At 38.7% G+C, this 8,530-nt stretch overlaps 1 non-coding gene across 1 annotated transcript; it reads right to left on the reverse strand.

Annotated features, from left to right (window-relative positions):
• Nucleotides 1–2,296: 2,296 nt before the first annotated feature.
• LOC111771672 (U6 spliceosomal RNA) lies at nucleotides 2,297–2,402 on the reverse strand. Its single transcript, XR_002805600.1, has one exon. It is a non-coding gene; the product is annotated as a U6 spliceosomal RNA (small nuclear RNA).
• Between the last annotated feature and the right edge of the window lie 6,128 nt (nucleotides 2,403–8,530).

Consider the following 8,530-nt stretch of genomic DNA (forward strand, 5'->3'; position numbering starts at 1 on the left):
ACTTTGCTCCTTAGAACATTCATATAAAGAAAGTAGGAGGGCTGACTCCATTGTACAGATGTATAAAGAGAAACAGAAGGAGTTACATGGCAGAAGTCAATGAGTAGGTGGGCCCATTACTTTACACTTATTATTGATTAATTTATCTTTCAGGGAATCTAAAGTTCCTGCCTCAAAATATGTGGTGTCTGTTTTAAATTAGATGAGTCTGGATTGATGAGCGTTCACCTATCTACGACTTCTCATCTGAACAGGTGTTGCATAGATCTCCACCTGTGGCTGAGTTAGATTCACAATAAATTGTCCCCAACGACCATTTTTAGACATCCACTCCAATCATAAAGATTCTATCAAGATAACGAGAAAACAGAAAAGAAGTTTAATCTTGGAGCTGGAAAGAATCCTAGCCATCCGTTGTCTGAACCTCATATTTTAGGGAAGAAAACCAAAAGTGGAAAATGGGCGTGGTGAGCCCAAGATCACAGAGGAAATTAAGGGCAGAAATAGTTCTAGAAATCTAGGTTTTTTGGTCCATGTAGTGGGTTGAATGATGGCTCCCTGAAATAGATCTATATCCTGGAACCTGTCTGTGTGACCTTATTTGGAAATAGAGTCATTGTGATGTAATTCAGGTTCTCAAGATGAAGTCTTGCTGGATGAGGGTGGTCCTAAATCCAATGGCAGGTGTCCTTATAAGAAACAGAAGAGGAGAGACACAGACACAGAGGAGAAGCCACATGAAGATGGAGGCAGAGATGGGAAGGATGCAGCCACAAGCTAAGGGATACCTGGAGCCCCCAGAAGCTGAGAGAGGCAGGAAGGACCCTCTCCCGAAGCCTCTGGAGGCAGCATGGCCCTGTGACACCTTGATCTCCGACTTCTGGTCTCCAGGACTGGGAGAGAATCAATTTCTGTTGTTTTAAGCCACTCAGTTTGTGGTACTTTGTTATGGCAGCCCCAGGAAACGAATACAGTCTGTGGTAGGCTGTTTCATTTTGTGTGGTTTGCAGAGTGAGAATACAATGCATCGCTCAGGTGAATTTCTCCCACCACGTTCCCAGGCATCCTCACCCTCACTGAGACATAGCTGACGTCCCTGAGCAACAGTATTTTGAAGAATGAATCTGCCAAGCGCCAAGTCTGATTGCAAAATCCCTGATTTCTCATCTACACCATTTGCAGACTGGCTGTGGGCGTCCAGCCCAGATCTTGGTGCTTACTGCAGGAGAGAAATGTTTATTTAAATGAGTAAATTCAGGTTGACATTTTTATAGTCTCTACCAGACGACGGGCAGTTTGGAATCATGAATATGAAGTCAGGTTCTCCTAAAGTGATCACAGAAATATTACAAACCTGTGGCATTGGCAATACTATGATGTGCTTTTCTGACCTTTTCATCAGCCTGCCAGGACCTTTGGTTTATTCCCAACATAAGACTAAGACATTCAAGAAGCTTCCTGGAGGTCAGCTATGACAGAGAATCCGCTGTTTGCCACAAACTGCCTCTTTGAAATATGTTAGAGCAATCAAAATGTAGCTGCTTGAAAAGGTCAAAAGTCATTTTTTTTCCAGGATATAGAAAGCATCAGAATTGTGGGATTTTCTTTCTTACAGTGCTGAGGTCTGCAAACCATGAAAAGGTTGGATAAGTAAATGAATTGTACCCTTCAAAAGGATGGCAAAAAAGAGGCTACATTTTAGAGGCTCAAGGCTTAACATCTGTAACAGTTTTACTTAGTTATGAAATTAAATTAAATTTTTATTTTATTGAAAATAGGAAGTCCTTGGGTGACATCAGCAACATGGTGGAGTGAGCTGTTCTAATCATTCTCTTCTGCCTTGCTGCCCTTAGTATTTTTTCTTTGTCATTCACTTTTGCCTGCTTTAGTATATCTCTTGTAGTATGTCTTTTTACATTGATGTAATTAGGAGACCTATAGGTTTTGTTCACTTGTATTTCCAGCTCTTTTCTCAGGTTTGGGAAGTTCTCAGCTATCATTTCTTTGAATAAGCTTTCTGCTCCATTCTCCTTCTCTTCTGCCTGTGGAATACCTATAATCCTTATGTTGCATTTCCTAATTGCGTGAGATATTTCTCTGAGAGTTTCTTCATTTCTTTTTAGTCTTAGTTCCTTCTTCTTCTCTATCTGAAGCATTTCTATATTACTGTTCTCTACATTGCTAATTCAGTCCTCCATAATGTCAGCTGTACTGTTTAGGGAATCCAGATTTTCCTTTATCTCATCCATGGTGTTTTCCATCTCCAACAATTCTGATTGGTTCTTCTTTATGGTTCAATAAAAATATTTCTTTCACAAATTTGTGTGTCATCCTTGTGCAGGGGACAGGCTAATATTCTCTGTATAATTCCAATTTTAGTATATGTGCTGTGAAGCGAGCACCCAACCAGAATCCCAATGACATTCTTCACAGAAATAGAACAAAGAATCCTAAAATTTATATGGAACAACAAAAGACCCCAAACAACCAAAGCAATACTGAGAAAAAAGAACAAAGCTGGAGGCATCACAATCCCTGACTTCAAAATATACTACAAAGCTATAGTAATCAAAACAGCATGGTACTGGCACAAAAACAGACACACAGATAAATTTAACATAATTGAAAACCCAAAAATAAAACCACATGTCTATGGACAGTTAATCTTCGACAAAGGAGCCAGAAACGTACAATGGAGAAAGGAAAGTCTCTTCAATGAATGGTGTTGGGAAAACTGGACAGCCACTTTCAAAAGAATGAAAGTAGACTATTATCTTGCACCGTACACAAAAATTAACTCAAAATGGATTAAAGACTTGAATGTAAGACCTGAAATCATAAAACTCTTAGAAGAAAATATAGGCAGTACACTATTTTACATTGGTTTTGGCAGCATCTTTTCAAATACCATGTCTATTCAGCAAGGGAAACAAAAAAGTTAACAAATGGTACCATAGCAGACTAAAAAGCTTCTGCAAAGCAAAGTAAACCATGAACAAAATGAAAAGACAGCCCATCAACTGGCAGAAAATGTTCACAAATCGTATTTCTGACAAGGGGCTGATCTCCAAAATATATAAAGAACTCCCACAACTCAACAACAACAACAAAAAACAACCCAATCAAAAAATGGGCAGAAGATATGAACAGACGTTTGTCCAAAGAAGATATACAGATGGTCAACAGTCACCTAAAACCATGTTCAACATCACTAATTTTTAGGGAAATGTAAATCAAAACTACAATGAGATATCACTTTACACTGGTCAGAATGGCTGTAATTACCAAGACAAAAAACTACAAATGTTGGAGAGGATGTGGAGAAGAGGAAACCCTCATGCACTACTGGTGGGAATGCAAACTGGTGCAGACACTATAGAAAACAGTATGGAGATTTCTCAAAAAATTAAAAATAAAAATATCATAAGATCCAGCTATCCCAGTACTCAGCATTTATCCAAAGAACTTGAAATTAATGATCCAAAGAGATTTATGAGCCCCTATATTCATTGCAGCATTATTCACAAAAGCCATGATGTGAAAGTAACCCAAGTGCCCACTGGCTGATGATTGGATAAAGAATATGTGGTATATATATACAATGGAATACTACTCAGCCATAAAAGAAGACAAGATTGTCCCATTTGCAACATGGATGGACCTTGAGGGTATGATATTAAGTGAAATAAGCCAGACAGAGAAAAACAAATACTGCGTGATTTTACTCATATATGGAAGATAACAAATACATGAATAAAGAAAACAGATTAGTGGTCACCAGAGGGAAATGGGGTTGGGCAAAAGGGCTAAAGGAGCATATATGTACAGTGACAGAGAAAAATTAGACTACTGGTGGAAGCACAATGAAGTCTATTCAGAAATTGATTAATAATGTACACCCGAAATTATGCAATATTATAAACCATTATGGTCTCAACAAAATTACTGGAAAAAAATAAAAATAAAATGTGCTTAATTTTTAAAACAGGTGGTCAAAAGATACAAGCTTTCAATTATTAAATAAAGTCGTCACAGGGATGTAATGTACTGCATGGTGACTATAGTTAACACTACTGTGATGAATACTTGAAAGTTGCTAAGAGAATAGATTTTAAAAGTTCTCATCACAAGCAAAAAGCTCTGTAACTATGTGAGATGATGGATGTTCACTAGACTTGTGGTGACCGTTTCACAATATATACATGCGTCGAATCACTGTGTTGTACACCTTGGGGAAGAAAACATAACGCATTCTATTTCCCTGGTTCTGAAATGCAGAGATACAGCACATTTTTTCTCTTCCTGTGTTACTCATCCTATGCAGCAGCAGGAGGGAAGAAGAGCACCCTTGAGGGGTGTGGGAGAGGGTTTGGCATTGCAGGTAACATCCATCCTTGTCCACTGCCTGATACCTGCCTAATTGCAAGATGAGGGTCCAGGCATGAGGTACCTGTGCTTTATCATATAGCACCGTGGACACAGAGCTCCTCGGGGCAGGCTAATTCAGCCTAGAGGAGAAATGATCAAAGGCTGTGGCTGCCATGCAGGTCAGTTTCATGAGTTTGGATGTGGGGAGCATCATGCAGTTGGCCCTTTGCCCTTTGCTCCCTCTCCGTGCCTCTCTGTCTGCTGTGTGAGCATCTTGTCTTCTTCCTCTGGTGCATGCTCTTCCCAGGTTTGCTCAATGAACGTTTATAAATTCTTAAGGCATCAGCTGCTGCATGAAGAGTCCATGTTAAGCAAAGAAGATAATTAGGCACCCTCCTTGCCCTAGGAAGAGAGGTCTGACCTCTACCTAGAGAATTGTATATCTCTTCTCTTTCCTTCCCTCTGGGACATCCTAGGAGCCTGCCATGCTATTTCTGGAAACTGACTCCAACAACAATATTGAAGACAGATGTTACCCTCCCATCTGAAGAAGGCTCCCTTCTCATTGCCCGGAGAGACTGGTTTCTCTTTTTTTGAACCAGTGGACCAGCTGCTGAAATGTGACCCCATTCACCCAGTGTGAACGGAGTCTTGTCTTTGGAACGGACAAAACAGTCCTGTTCTCTCTTCAGGCTTCATTATTTTTCCTTCAAAAGGTTGTTTGAGTCTGGTTTCAAAAGAATGGAGATTAGCGCGGTGTCTTTGATCTCATAGTCCCCTTGAGTCTCAGGTAAATTCGACTTTTATATTTACTTAATTGTTCCTGTCAGCGTTGACGGGCGTCAGATTTCCTACACTGTTATTTATAAGGAGGCATTTGGCATCCTGGTTAATTCAAGCAGTTCGTCTGCTCTTTTTATCCCCCTTTACGATTTCAAAATTCTATGCTGTGCTTCGGTTTGCTGAGATCTCCCTGCATGGTGATGACCAGTACAGAAACAACACTCTGGAGCGTGTGCAGACAGACCTCTCCTACCCTTACAAATGTTACTACAAGTGCCAGCGTTATTTCCATCTAACAGATGTGAAAACTGGGTCATTGTGAGGTTGAAAAACTTTCTCTAGTCCCTACCTCTAGTAAGGGGCAGAATCAGAATTTACAGAACTTAGAGTTCAAGTTTTTGAACAGTGCATGAAGCTGCCACTCTGATATATATGTATATATAGATATATATTTTTGTACACTATATATATATACTTATAAATATATGAATATATAATATACACACTATATATGTGTATATATACATATATTTGCTGTATATTATATAAGGAATTTTATATTTATATTATATAAATATAATATAAAAATATATGCATATATATACACACATAGGCATACCTCTCTTTATTGTGCTTTGCAGATATTGCACTTTTTACAAGACCTTCCACCAGCAAAAAGATTATAGCTCACTGAAGGCTCAGATGATGGTTAGCATTTTTTAGGAATAAAGTTTTTTTTTTTCGTGAGGAAGATTGGCCCTTGGCTAACATTTGTTGCCAATCTTCCTCATTTTGCTTGAGGAAGATTGTTGCTGAGCTAACGTCTGTGCCAGTCTTCCTGTATTTTATGTGGGGTGCCACCACAGCATAGCTTGATGAGCAGTGCTAGGTCCATGCCTGGGATCCAAATGTGCAAATCCTGGGCCGCTGAAGTGAGGCACATGAACTTAACCACTACCTCACCAGGCTGGCCCCACAATAAAGTATTTTTTAGTTAAGATATGCGCATTGTTTTTTTAGACATAGTGCTATTGCACACTTAACAGACTATAGTATGGTGTAAACATAACTTTTATATGCACTGAGAAACAAATAAATTTGTGTGACTTGCTTTATTGCGATATTCTCTTTATTGTGGTGGTCAGGAATGGAACCTGTAATATCTCTGAGGTGTGCCCGCATTACCGCTCAGAGATAGATGTGAACTGTATCAAATCATGGTCAGGGTAAAATATACCACTTTAATTCTATTATAGTAATCACAAGTAGCTTAATGATGGGATAATAAGAAAAATAGGCTCTTGTGATTATATATTATGTGAGTAAAATGATTAAAATTTGTTTCCAACATCAATGTTTTTTTGTTTGCCTTCTTAATGTGTGTCAATTATTATAAGAAGATAAAAGGTATGCATAAAACATGGTAGAAAGAACTCTATGTACATGATATATAAAACTATGTTTTACAGGTTGTGAGTAGGAATATATATTAATGCCAGCATGTAAGCCCTTTTTTCAAGAGAAGATAAAACAAACAATCTCAAAATTTTTGTATTTTACTCCCAGATATTTAGGTTCCACATCTGAGATTTGCTCATTTGAAAGAAAAGGGCAATATGTGTGAGAAAAATATTTATGTCAGACAACCACATTTTCCCATGGAGCATTATGGCAGCACATGCTCTAAATTCATAATATAACATAACATACTATAATATAATATCTCTATATAATATATTGTATAATATCTATGTAATATAAAATATATAGCTTATTTTTCTTCTGTCAGAAAGCACATGTTTAAGCTGAAGTCTTGTGAAAGCACATACTCTAAAACCTATATATTATATATAACGTATAACACATAATATATAACATATAACACATAGAATATTTTTATTACTTCATAATCCCATACTTTATCATTCTAAAAACTAAGTAAATGACTGCCACATCACTGACAATTATTATCTACCGATTGTATTATTATTATATTATTTATTATTATTCCTGATTCTAGGGACCCCACAAGCATGTCTTGCTCATCTGCATTAACCTCAGATGAGGCATTCGCTCAGATATCTAAGGTCAATAATCATTGAGCACACCCGGTTTAGAACTAGAGGTAGTGTCTCTGAAAGTGTAGAATCTCGCCATGAGTCATTTATCCCAGAAGGTCAACTAGCTAAGAGACCCCTTAATGGGAGAGTAATTTTTATAAAAATTTATTTAGAGTTTCTTATGCATCCTCAAATATCTACTGAGTTCCTACCTTACTTGAAGTACAGAAGATTCAGAGATAAATCCTGTGTTAGACTGACTAATGCTCCCCCCCTTCCCCCAAATATCCATGTCCTAATCCTCAGAAACAGACAATATGTCATCTTATGTGGGAAAAGGGACTTTGCAGGTGTGATTAAGTCAAGGGTCTTGAGATGGGGAGATGATCCTTCAGCATCTGGATGAGTCCAATGTAGTCACAAAGGACCTTATAAGAGGGAGGCAGGACAGTCTGAGTGTGAAAAGGAGCTGTAATGATGGAAGAAGTTGGAGAGATGCTTTTTGAAGGTGGAAGAAGGGGTCACAAGCCAAGGAATGTGGGACCTCTGGAAGCTGGAAAAGGCAAGGAAAGGGATTCCCCCCTAGGGCCTCCAGAAGGGACACAGCCCTGCCAATACCTTGGTTTTAACCCAGTGACACTTCTGACCTCTAGAACACTAAGTTAATAAAATTGTTGCTTGTTAAGCCTCCTCGTTAATAATAATTTGTTACAGCAGCCATAGGAAACTCATACGAATATGATGCCTTTTCTGCTCTGGAGGAATTTCCCACATAGTCCTTCATCTCTTCATTCAACACACATTCGTTAAACTCTTACTGTGATGGTCAAGAGTGGATCAACAGAGTTTGATCTTTCCCTCAAGACAAGTTAAATAGACAACTCCTTTCATGAGTGAGACCTGGTATAACGGAGATGCTGAACGAGTTCTAAGGCAGCAACCAATTGACGTGGAGCTCACCAGATGGCCAGGGGCTGGTGAATTGTTTGCTGTCCAGGGAAGAGCCCTATATGTCCACGTGCTGGTGGGCATATCACGTTTTCTGTGGTGGTCTTATTGCATTTTGTTTCATTTTCTCAAGAATTCCAGGCTGCCATGGATCAACTTAGTGATCTGGCTCTGGGACATTTTTCTTCCCCCAAAAGGACAATTAAAAGCCACATTAAGGCAGCATCCTTCTGGCCCAGTGAAGGCATTGGTGTCTCTTAGCTCTACAGTTGAAAGTCTGGTGGCCATTTGTATTATGTTTTTTATTTTTTTAAAGATTGGCCCTGAGCTAACATCTGTTGCCAATCTTCCTTTTTTTCCTTCTTCTCCCC

This window comes from Equus caballus, chromosome X, assembly GCF_041296265.1.
Source record: "Equus caballus isolate H_3958 breed thoroughbred chromosome X, TB-T2T, whole genome shotgun sequence".
Taxonomy (NCBI): domain Eukaryota; kingdom Metazoa; phylum Chordata; class Mammalia; order Perissodactyla; family Equidae; genus Equus; species Equus caballus.